Source organism: Mandrillus leucophaeus, unplaced genomic scaffold, assembly GCF_000951045.1.
Source record: "Mandrillus leucophaeus isolate KB7577 unplaced genomic scaffold, Mleu.le_1.0 Scaffold337, whole genome shotgun sequence".
Lineage (NCBI taxonomy): Eukaryota > Metazoa > Chordata > Mammalia > Primates > Cercopithecidae > Mandrillus > Mandrillus leucophaeus.
The window spans coordinates 1098295-1107849 of NW_012103554.1; the positions used below are offsets into that span (position 1 = coordinate 1098295).

Genomic DNA, 9555 nt, shown 5'->3' on the forward strand with positions numbered 1-9555 from the left:
TTGAGGTTAGGAGTTCGAGACCAGCCTGGCCAATGTGGTGAAACCCCATGTCTACTAAAAATATAAAAATTAGCCAGGTATGGTGGTGCGCACCTGTAATCCCAGCTACTCGGGAGGCTGAGACAGGAGAATTGCTTGAACCCAGGAGGTGGAAGTTGCAGTGAGCCAAGATTGCATGCACCACTGCAGTCTGTCCAGCCAGGGTGACAGAGCAAGACTCCATCTCAAAAAAAAAAAAAAAGGGAAAGACACAGTTAGTAATCTGACTAAGAGCACAGAAGCTAGTGTACAACATATGTGAGTTTGCATCCCAGCAAAGCCCCCTGTATGTGTTGGGTGAATCTTTAAAGGGAATGAAATTAACCCCTGTATGTCAGTGTTTACTCAACTCCTTCTTCTCGCTGAGGCTCCCTGAGTATCCACACATACCTTACCTTCTCCACTTATCCTTTTCCTCATGGCACTCATCAATTTCTAACATACTATATGATCAACTTTTATACTATGCCTGTTGTTTCTTTCCTCTCCACCCTGACTCACAAAACACTTACTCTACAAGGACAGGAGTCTGTTTTGTTACTGTCTAAGTGTCTAAAATGGTGCCTGGCCCCTAGGAGGCATCCAAACTTGTATTGAAGGAAGGAATGGAAATAATAGGAAAATCTCCCTCATATGGTTACGGTGAAGCTCCCGTGAACTGATAAATCTAAAGTGCTAGCACAAAGGAAGTACCAAAATATAAGCCCATGATGTTCTTGATTTTGCGATAGTGAAATCCCATTATAAAGTTCTGCAATGTCCTGTCATTTTATGACTCAGCTATAAACGCAAGCTCAGGCCTACCCATCTTGGCTTACTATAGTTGGTAAATGTGAGCTCCTTGAGGGCAGGATCTCCTTTGCCACCCTTGAATCCCAACACCTAGCACAAGCCTGACCTCTGGGAGACAGGTTGCTTGACTTGAAATGCTTATCCTTTAATTCTGAAAGCCTAGGTTGTAGCAAGTGTCAATGTTACCACAGAACTGTTTTCATTTGACGCAGACTTTGAAAAACAGTTTTATTTTGCATCAGTATTTCTCAACCTGGGCTACCCACTGGAATCACCTGGGAAACCGGATCCTGCCTTCAGAAATTCTGACTTGGTGGTGGGACCAGAACATCAGAATTTTTCAAAGGTCTTCATGTGCAGCCATGGTTGAGATACACAGTCTAGATAAAATAAACAAAATAAAAAGAAAATAGAGAGAGGGCGTAGAAACTGAATTGGAGAATCCAGAGTCTACATGTTCATTAGTAACGTGCTGGTGTGAAAGCCAGCCCTCATTGTGCCATCACTGATGATAAAATCCTGTGAGCCCCTGCATAGTTTCTCCTTCCAGAGCCCGCTGCTGGCCCTGTAACCCAGAAGGAAGCAAGAGGGCTAGATCCTGGGAGGCCCCTGGCCTAGGTCTTCTGTGGTTTGGCTGTGAGTTGATGGTAAGGCATCTTTATAGAGTGCTTGCTCCATACCAGAGGCCATAGAGCTTTAGATGCATTTTCATTTCATATGCATTATCTGAGCCTCTCTGACTCCAAACCCCAGGCATTCAGCCACGTGCCCTCTTGCCAGAGTGGAGCCTTGCTTCTCTGGTTCATGAAGTGTGGCTTACTCCAGGAGGGGCTCCTAATCCCTGGAGTTTAAATCTGTATGTGTCTCCTAATTTAAAGAAAGATAAGAATGAGGCCGGACATGGTAGTTTACACCTGTAATCCCAGCACTTTGGGAGGCCGAGGTGGGCAGATCACAGGCTGGCCAGCATGGCAAAACCCTATCTCTACTAAAAATACAAAAAAAATTAGCCGGGCATTGTGGCACATGCCTGTAATCCCAGCTACTTGGGAGGCTGAAGCAGGACAATCACTTGAACCCACGAGTTGGAGGTTGCAGTGAGCCAAGATCATGCCACTGCACTCCAGCCTGGATGACAGAGTGAGACTCCATCTCGAATGAATGAATGAACGAACGAACAAACGAGTTAGCAAGAAGTGATCTTTGCAGTGGACCCCAATCTGCAGAAGTTAGGTGGTGACTGAGATTTACATTCCTGAATTACGTCTCTGTTCTTTTACCTCTCTTTTTTTTTTTTTTTTTTTTTTTCTGAGGCACAGTGTCACTGTATCACCCAGGCTGGAGTGCAGTGGTGCGATCTCGGCTCATTGCAACCTCCACCTCCCGGGTTCAACCAATCGATAGGTGTGTCAATTTCAAAGATACACCTATCTGGCAAATCTGTGGTTGGGGCTTGAAATAATAACTTTCAGCTTCTGTTAGTTCAGGTCCAAGTTTTTCAAAATAATATAATAATACTGTGACCAACTAGGCAAGACTTAAATCTAAAATTAAAGAGAGCATAAAGAAATGGTATTATGCTGGCCTGAAAAATTCAACTGACTAGGTTTCTTTTTTCAGCGAAGATTTCCAAAATACAGAAAAGCACAGAAAGACATTCTGTCAGAGAGTCGGGCGTGGCTCATGGGAGTCTGTCATATTACTGCTTTCTTTGTGCCTTATTTGCTTTAAAATTTGTTTGAAGCATAAAGACATTATAAACAATATTGAATCCAGTTATATCCCCTTCCCCAGTCACATTCCGCTCTGTGAGGAATGGCACACTGATGTGTTGGTAAACCAGTTCTCCAGCATGGGGAAAGGGGAGGGAGGATCTGGAATTTATAATGTTTTTTTATTTCTGTGGTATAAACACTCCCATCACAGCAGATTTCAAATTACTAACACAACATCATGAACATGGAATTAAGAAGAGATGTGCAGAATTGGCTCAGGGAAGCCAGTGGAATCTGGCTTAGTACACAACTGTGCTGGAACTGCCATCCAAAGCATGGTTTTGTTGCCATTACTGTATATACGAGTATTTATTTAAAATGTGTAACATGCTGTGGGAGGCCCAGGTGGGAGGACTGCTTGAGCCAAGGAGTTTGAGACCAGCCTGGGCAACATGGCGAAATCCCATCTCTACAAAAACTCAAAAAGTTAGCAGGACGTGCTGGCACGTGCCTGTGGTCCTACTACACAGGAGACTAAGGCAGGAGGATCACTTGAGCTCAGGAGTTTGAGACTGCAGTGAGCTATGATGGCACCACTGCTCTCCAGCCTGGGCAACAGAGCGAGACCCTGTCTCAAAAAAATAAAAGAAGTCACATGCACCTATTTCAAACATGGCATACATGGTGTCAACTTATAGGTGATTTTCACTCAACATTGTTTTTGGGATTTATAGCTCTAGTTCATTTAACTGCTATGTATTATCCATTGGTGATGATCTATCTCTGCATTTTGCCAATTGCGTTAAGATTGAGCATCTTTTCTTGTTGGCCATTTTTATTTCTTCTGCAGTTTTCTGGCTCATATCCATTGCCCGTTGTTCTATTGGGATATTTCTTTTTCTTATTGTTATATAGGAGTTCTTGATGAATTCTGGCTAGTGATCTTTGCAGATTATGTGAGATGTAAATATCTCCTACCATGAGACATGCCTTTTAACTTTAATTGTGGTTTATTTGAAAAATAAATTGTATAATGTGTAAGTTCGACTACACTAAGTATACTTTTTATAGTATGTAGGTTTTATGTTGTGTGTGTTTTTTGTTTTTTTTTTTTAAGTCCTTTCAATCTCAGGGCATAATATACTCTATTTTTTTCTAAAAGTCTTAAAATTTTGTCTTTCACGTTTGTCCTTAATGTGCCTAACACTGATGGAGGCATGGTGTATGGTAGGAAATCTAAACTCTTATTTTCATGTGGCTAGCCACTGATTTTAAAAGTACTTCTCTCGGCTGGGTGCAGTGGCTCACGTCTGTAATCCCCGTACTTTGGGAGGCCAAGGCAGGTGGATCACCTGAGGTTAGGAGTTTGAGACCAGCCTGGCTAATACAGCGAAACCCTGTCTCTACCAAAAATACAAAAATTAGCCAGGTGTGGCGGCAAGCACCTGTAATCTCAGCTACTTAGGAGGCTGAGGCAGGAGAATTGCTTGAGCCTGGGAGGCAGAGGCTGCAGTGAGCCAAAATTTTGCCACTGCACTCCAGCCTGGGTGACAGTGTGAGACTCCATCTCAAAAAATAAAAATGAAAAGACTTACATGGATGCGTGGGTCTGTATTCTCTTCCACTGGCCCGCCCATTCTTGTCCCATACCACACTGTTTTGATCATCAAGCCCACATACGTTGCTTTTCTTCAACACTGGCTTAGCTTTTCTTGACTCTGCACTGTCAAGGAATTTTTTTTTAATTTGTTATTTCTTTGAACTACTCTATTGGGATTTTTTTTTTTCTTTTTTTTTGAGACTCACTCTGTCGCCCAGGCTGGAGTGCAGTGGCCTGATCTCAGCTCACTGCAAGCTCCGCCTCCTGGGTTTACGCCATTCTCCTGCCTCAGCCTCCCGAGTAGCTGGGACTACAGGTGCCCGCCACCTCTCCCGGCTAGTTTTTTTGTATTTTTTAGTAGAGACGGGGTTTCACCGTGTTAGCCAGGATGGTCTCTATCTCCTGACCTCGTGATCCGCCCGTCTCAGCCTCCCAAAGTGCTGGGATTACAGGCTTGAACCACCACACCCGGCCTCTATTGGGATTTTTATTGAAATTGCATTAAATTATATAGATTAATTTCAACAGAATTGACATCTTTACATTACTGTCATCCCATCCATAAACATATGTCTTCAAGCAAGCCTTTAAAATTTTCTTTAATGTTTTATAATTTCTCCATCACATTCATACATGTAACTTTTATGTTTTTTTAATACATGTGACTTTTAAAACTTTATTCCTAGATGCTTATAGCTTTTGATGTTATTTGGACTAGAACATTTTTTCTATTGTTTAAATTGGCTATTATTCTCATCTAGCAAGCTTTTGATTTTTATATGTCAAAACTGTAACAAACTTTCTCAACTTTTCTGTTCTAAGAGTGGTTCATAGATCTCTTGGATTTCTATGTAGACAATGATGTCTGAAAACGAGGAAGCTTTTTTGTCATCTTTTACAATTCTTCTACCCTTTATTGTCTTTTTCATGTCTTATTGCTTTGGGCAAGTCTTCCTATACAATATTGTTCAGATGTTGACATCCTTATCTTCTTTTTGGCATTAGCAGGAATGTTTTGCCCTTAAGTCTTAAGTGTGATGTTTGCTATGGATTTAGACAAACACTTTTCCTATTTTGCTAAGATTTTATTGTGAATATTGAATTTTATTCAATGTTTAGTATGCCTTTAATAAAGTTAGCATATGATTTTACTCTTTCTATTCATAATGTGGTAAATATTAATAGGGGATGTGATTTGAATCATATGTAACATTACTAGAATAAACCTACCTAGTCACGATGTTTTGTATATTTAGGCACTGATTAGTTTGATTTTTTTGAGACAGAGTCTCACTCTGTCATCCAGGCTGGAGTGCAGTGGCGTGATCTTGGGTCATTGCAGCCTCCATCTCCCGGGTTAAGTGATTCTCCTGCCTCAGCATCCCAAGTAGCTGGGACTACAGGCACATGCCACCATGCCCAGCTGATTTTTGTGTTTTTGTAGAGACGGGATTTCACCGTGTTGGCCAGGTTGGTCACGAACTCCTTGATCCACCCACCTCAGCCTCCCAAAGTGCTGGGATGGGAGCCACTGTGCCCAGCCCAATTTATTTATATTTTTAAAATAATTTTTTCAGGTATGTTCATAAATGACAATAGTATATAATTTCTTTCCTTGTCCTGTCTTTGGTCAGTATTGGTATATGTCTAGATTTAAATTGCTATTTCACAAAATCTTCCATCATGAAATGTTTTGGAATACAATTGAAAATTTATTTTTGTGTACTTTTTGATACCTAAATATCTCTTTCTCTTACCATCCCTATGATAACCTAGAAATTTAAGTCTCTGGTTTGGTGTCTGGAATAAATAACCACAAGGTCAGGAAATTGGGTTAGTCAAAAGAAACCACTTTCCTCATTTGAGTCAGCCCCCAAAAATCCAAAAACGTGTTTTACTGCAAACCAAAAAAGAAATGCCAAGTTTTAAAAAGAAAGTCCCCCTCTCTTGGAATACAGAAACATTACCTAAATGGTCATTTGAGCCTTTCTTTAAGAATGAAGACTGAGGAAATAAAGATCATTCCTCCATGTTGAATGTCTGATTTTAGACATTCAATTGTTTCTTAGGAGATTAAAATCATCTAAGCTCTCTCCTTCCCTCAGGAGATCAGAGTAAAACCTTCCATTTACCTTCAACTCTTTTCTTTATTCAGTATACCTATGTTGAGTCATTAGTCTGCATGAAACCCTGGACTAGTCTAATAGTGTAAGGATGAATGACACCATTGTACAACAGAGGCAATAAGCCACATAATCAAGGAAGGAACAGAATGCTTTGAGAATGCTGAGGAATGTGCAATTAATTTTGTCTGAGGGGAACTTTACAGAGCAACTAACACATGTCTAAAGACAAAAGAAATTCTTTGGGCCACACTATTTCTTCCCCTTGCAATGTAATTTAGGGAGTGAAATCATGGGATTCGTACAACAGCAAGGCAAAGGAAGGTGGAAGCATTTTCTTTTTTAGTGCATTTTCATACCACCAAAATGTCTGACTTCTGCACAATGGCAGAGATATTTTTGCCCACACTTTTTTCAACTGGACTTTTCTAGAACAGTGCCTGGAAAGTATGAGTGAAATTATTGCAGTAATTTCTCTTCCGTGCATATGTGTCTCTGTGGATGCAGTGGGTTAAAATGCCAGCTGATTAGGCAATGGGAAAAGGAAGTGCTGCTCAGACCGGAAGGGGAGGGACCACATCCTTGAATCTCTCTCAGTGTAAAGCAATAGAAGATTCAAGGTCATAATACAATTCCTGCCTCAAAGTTCACATCAGGGGTCAGAAAAGCTTCACATGGGATATATTCTGTAAAAGAGAACAGTGTTTCCTCTCATTTCCCACCCAACTAAGGGACCTGAGCTCAAGTAGGAAATTTTATAATTGTTTTAACAGTCCTACTCAAAAAGGAGAAAATATTTAAAATAATTACTCAAGGAAAAGAGAAAACATCCAAATCCTGAAGGCAAGATGACTCGTTGAATACAAAACACAATCTGTGAGTTATTTCTTACTCCTAGTGCACATGTGGGGTTACACATTAGCCACACTGATGCAGTCCTGGTGCACATGTGCAGTTGCACATTACACTGATGCAATCCTCGTGCACATGTGCAGTTGCACATTACTCACACTGATGCAATCCTGGTGCACATGTGCAGTTGTACATTATTCACACTGATGCAGTCCTGGGGCACATGTGCAATTGCACATTACTCGCGCTGATGCAGTCCTGGTGCACATATGCAGTTGCAGATTACTCACACTGATGCAGTCCTGGTGCACATGTGCGGTTGCACATTAGCCACACTGATGCAGTCCTGGTGCGCATGTGCAGCTGCACATTACTCACACTGATGCAGTCCTGGTGCACATGTGCAGTTGCACATTAGCCACACTGATGCAGTCCTGGTACACATGTGCAGTTGCACATTAGCCACACTGATGCACATTCTAGTGCACATGACTGATTCAATGAGAAATCCATAGTCTCCACCCCCCGAGACTGTAACTGTAGAATTGTCCTGTGTCTGGTATTTAGGAGTGTCTTCAGTGGCTGATGCACTGCATTCCGGGCCCTGACTGTGCTCCCATAGTACGTTGTGTGTTTGCATATCTTTTATAGCGAGATGTCTTCCTCTATCCCGCCACACTCTCTGTTGCCCACCAAATTCCAGCCACTGTGGGTTCCTTTGTATACCTCACAGGAGAACCCACCAAGCTCATTCTATCCTGGTTTGCAATCCCATTCTTTTTTTTTTTTGAGACAGAGTCTCTCTCTGTTGCCCAGGCTGGAGTGCAGTAGTGCAATCTAGGCTCAGTGTATCCTCCACCTCCCAGGTTCAAGCGCCCCTCCCTCCTCAGCCTCCCAAGTAGCTGGGATTGCAGGCGCTCACCACCATACCTGGTTAATTTTTGTATTTTAGTAGAGAGGGGGCTTCACCATGTTGACCAGGTTGGTCTCAAACTCCTGACCTTAGGTGATCCACCTACCTCGACCTCCCAAAGTGTTGGTACTATAGGCATGAGCCACTGTACCTGGCCTGCAATCACATTCTTAAATTACTTTCTTTTCCAAGTCTTCCTGCACTCAAATATCACCTCCTCAGAGAACCTTCCCTGACTGTCCTAACCTTCTTTCACCCTTGCCCAGCCTCAGTTGCTCTCTATCATACTACCCTCTGTTTCCTTCATATCACATAGTACAATGTGGTATTATGTTGTTTATTTGCACTTATTAGTACTTTTCGCCTGTGGTCAGAACATAAACACATGGGACAGGGCCTTTGTCCACTTTCTTTACCCCTGTAACCTCCTTGCCTGACATCCAGTCTTTTAGCAATTGCGTATTACATAGCAAGCAAACAAAGTGGATAGGAACAGCTTCATGGGGATGATAGCCCCAGTGACAAGAGCATGAGAGAAAGCCATTACTTCCTCTTTACTGGTCCCATTTTTATTGTGTTTATCCTGTTTTAGAAAAGGGTTGTAAAGGAAAGTTGACCAGGTAACTCAAATAAGACCTGTCTGGTAGGCAGTACCATGTTGAAGATGTGACAGTGTGGAGTCTGGCCCTCAGCCTTGAGTGGAACAGCAAACAATTCTTTCAATAGATGTGTTTCTAGGAGAGTATGGGACTGGGATTCAGAAGGCGTGAATCTAACCATGGCTGTGGCCATGCATTATTAGCAGTGTGACCTAAAGTAAGCTACCTCCTTTAACAAGCCATGGTTTCCTCACCTTAAAATTAGGGGTCGAGGCCGGGCTTCATGGCTCACATCTGTCATCTCAGCACTTTGGGAGGCTGAGGCGGGCAGATCACGAGGTCAGGAGACCGAGACCATCCTGGCTAACACAGTGAAACCCTGTCTCCACTACAAATACAAAATATTAGCCGGGCATGGTGGTGGGCACCTGTAGTCACAGCTACTCAGGAGGCTGAGGCAGGAGAATGGCGAGAATCCAGGAGGTGGAGCTTGCAGTGAGCCAAGACCGCGCCACTGCACTCCAGTCTGGGCGACACAGCAAGACTCCGTCTCAAAAAAAAAAAAAAAAAAAAAGAAATTAGGGGTCGGAACTGAAGGTATCTGAGTGCCCTCCCAGCTCTGTGATTCTTGAGCAACGAGTGCCAGGCATTCATTCACAGGTGAGGTACACTTGGAGCCTGGCTGGGTCCCCTGAGACACTGCCTCCTACCAGCACGTCCTCTCATGAGATGAAACTAAGGCTTGGAGGCAATCTGAACATTCAGTTTAAAACATAGGGGGTTAAAGATTGTCAGGAAGGTTTTGTGTTGTTTTGGTTTTTTGAGACAGTCTTGTTCTGTCGTCTAGGCTGGAGTGCAGTGGCGCGACCTCAGCTCACTGCAACCTCTGCCTCTTTGGTGAAGCGATTCTCCTGCCTCAGCC

General features: G+C 42.7%; 1 protein-coding gene across 1 annotated transcript in view; it reads left to right on the forward strand.

Annotated features, from left to right (window-relative positions):
* PLEKHG1 (pleckstrin homology domain containing, family G (with RhoGef domain) member 1) overlaps positions 1-9555 on the forward strand; it is a 182011-nt gene that overhangs the window by 102413 nt on the left and 70043 nt on the right. The gene's annotated exons all lie outside the window — the stretch shown is intronic.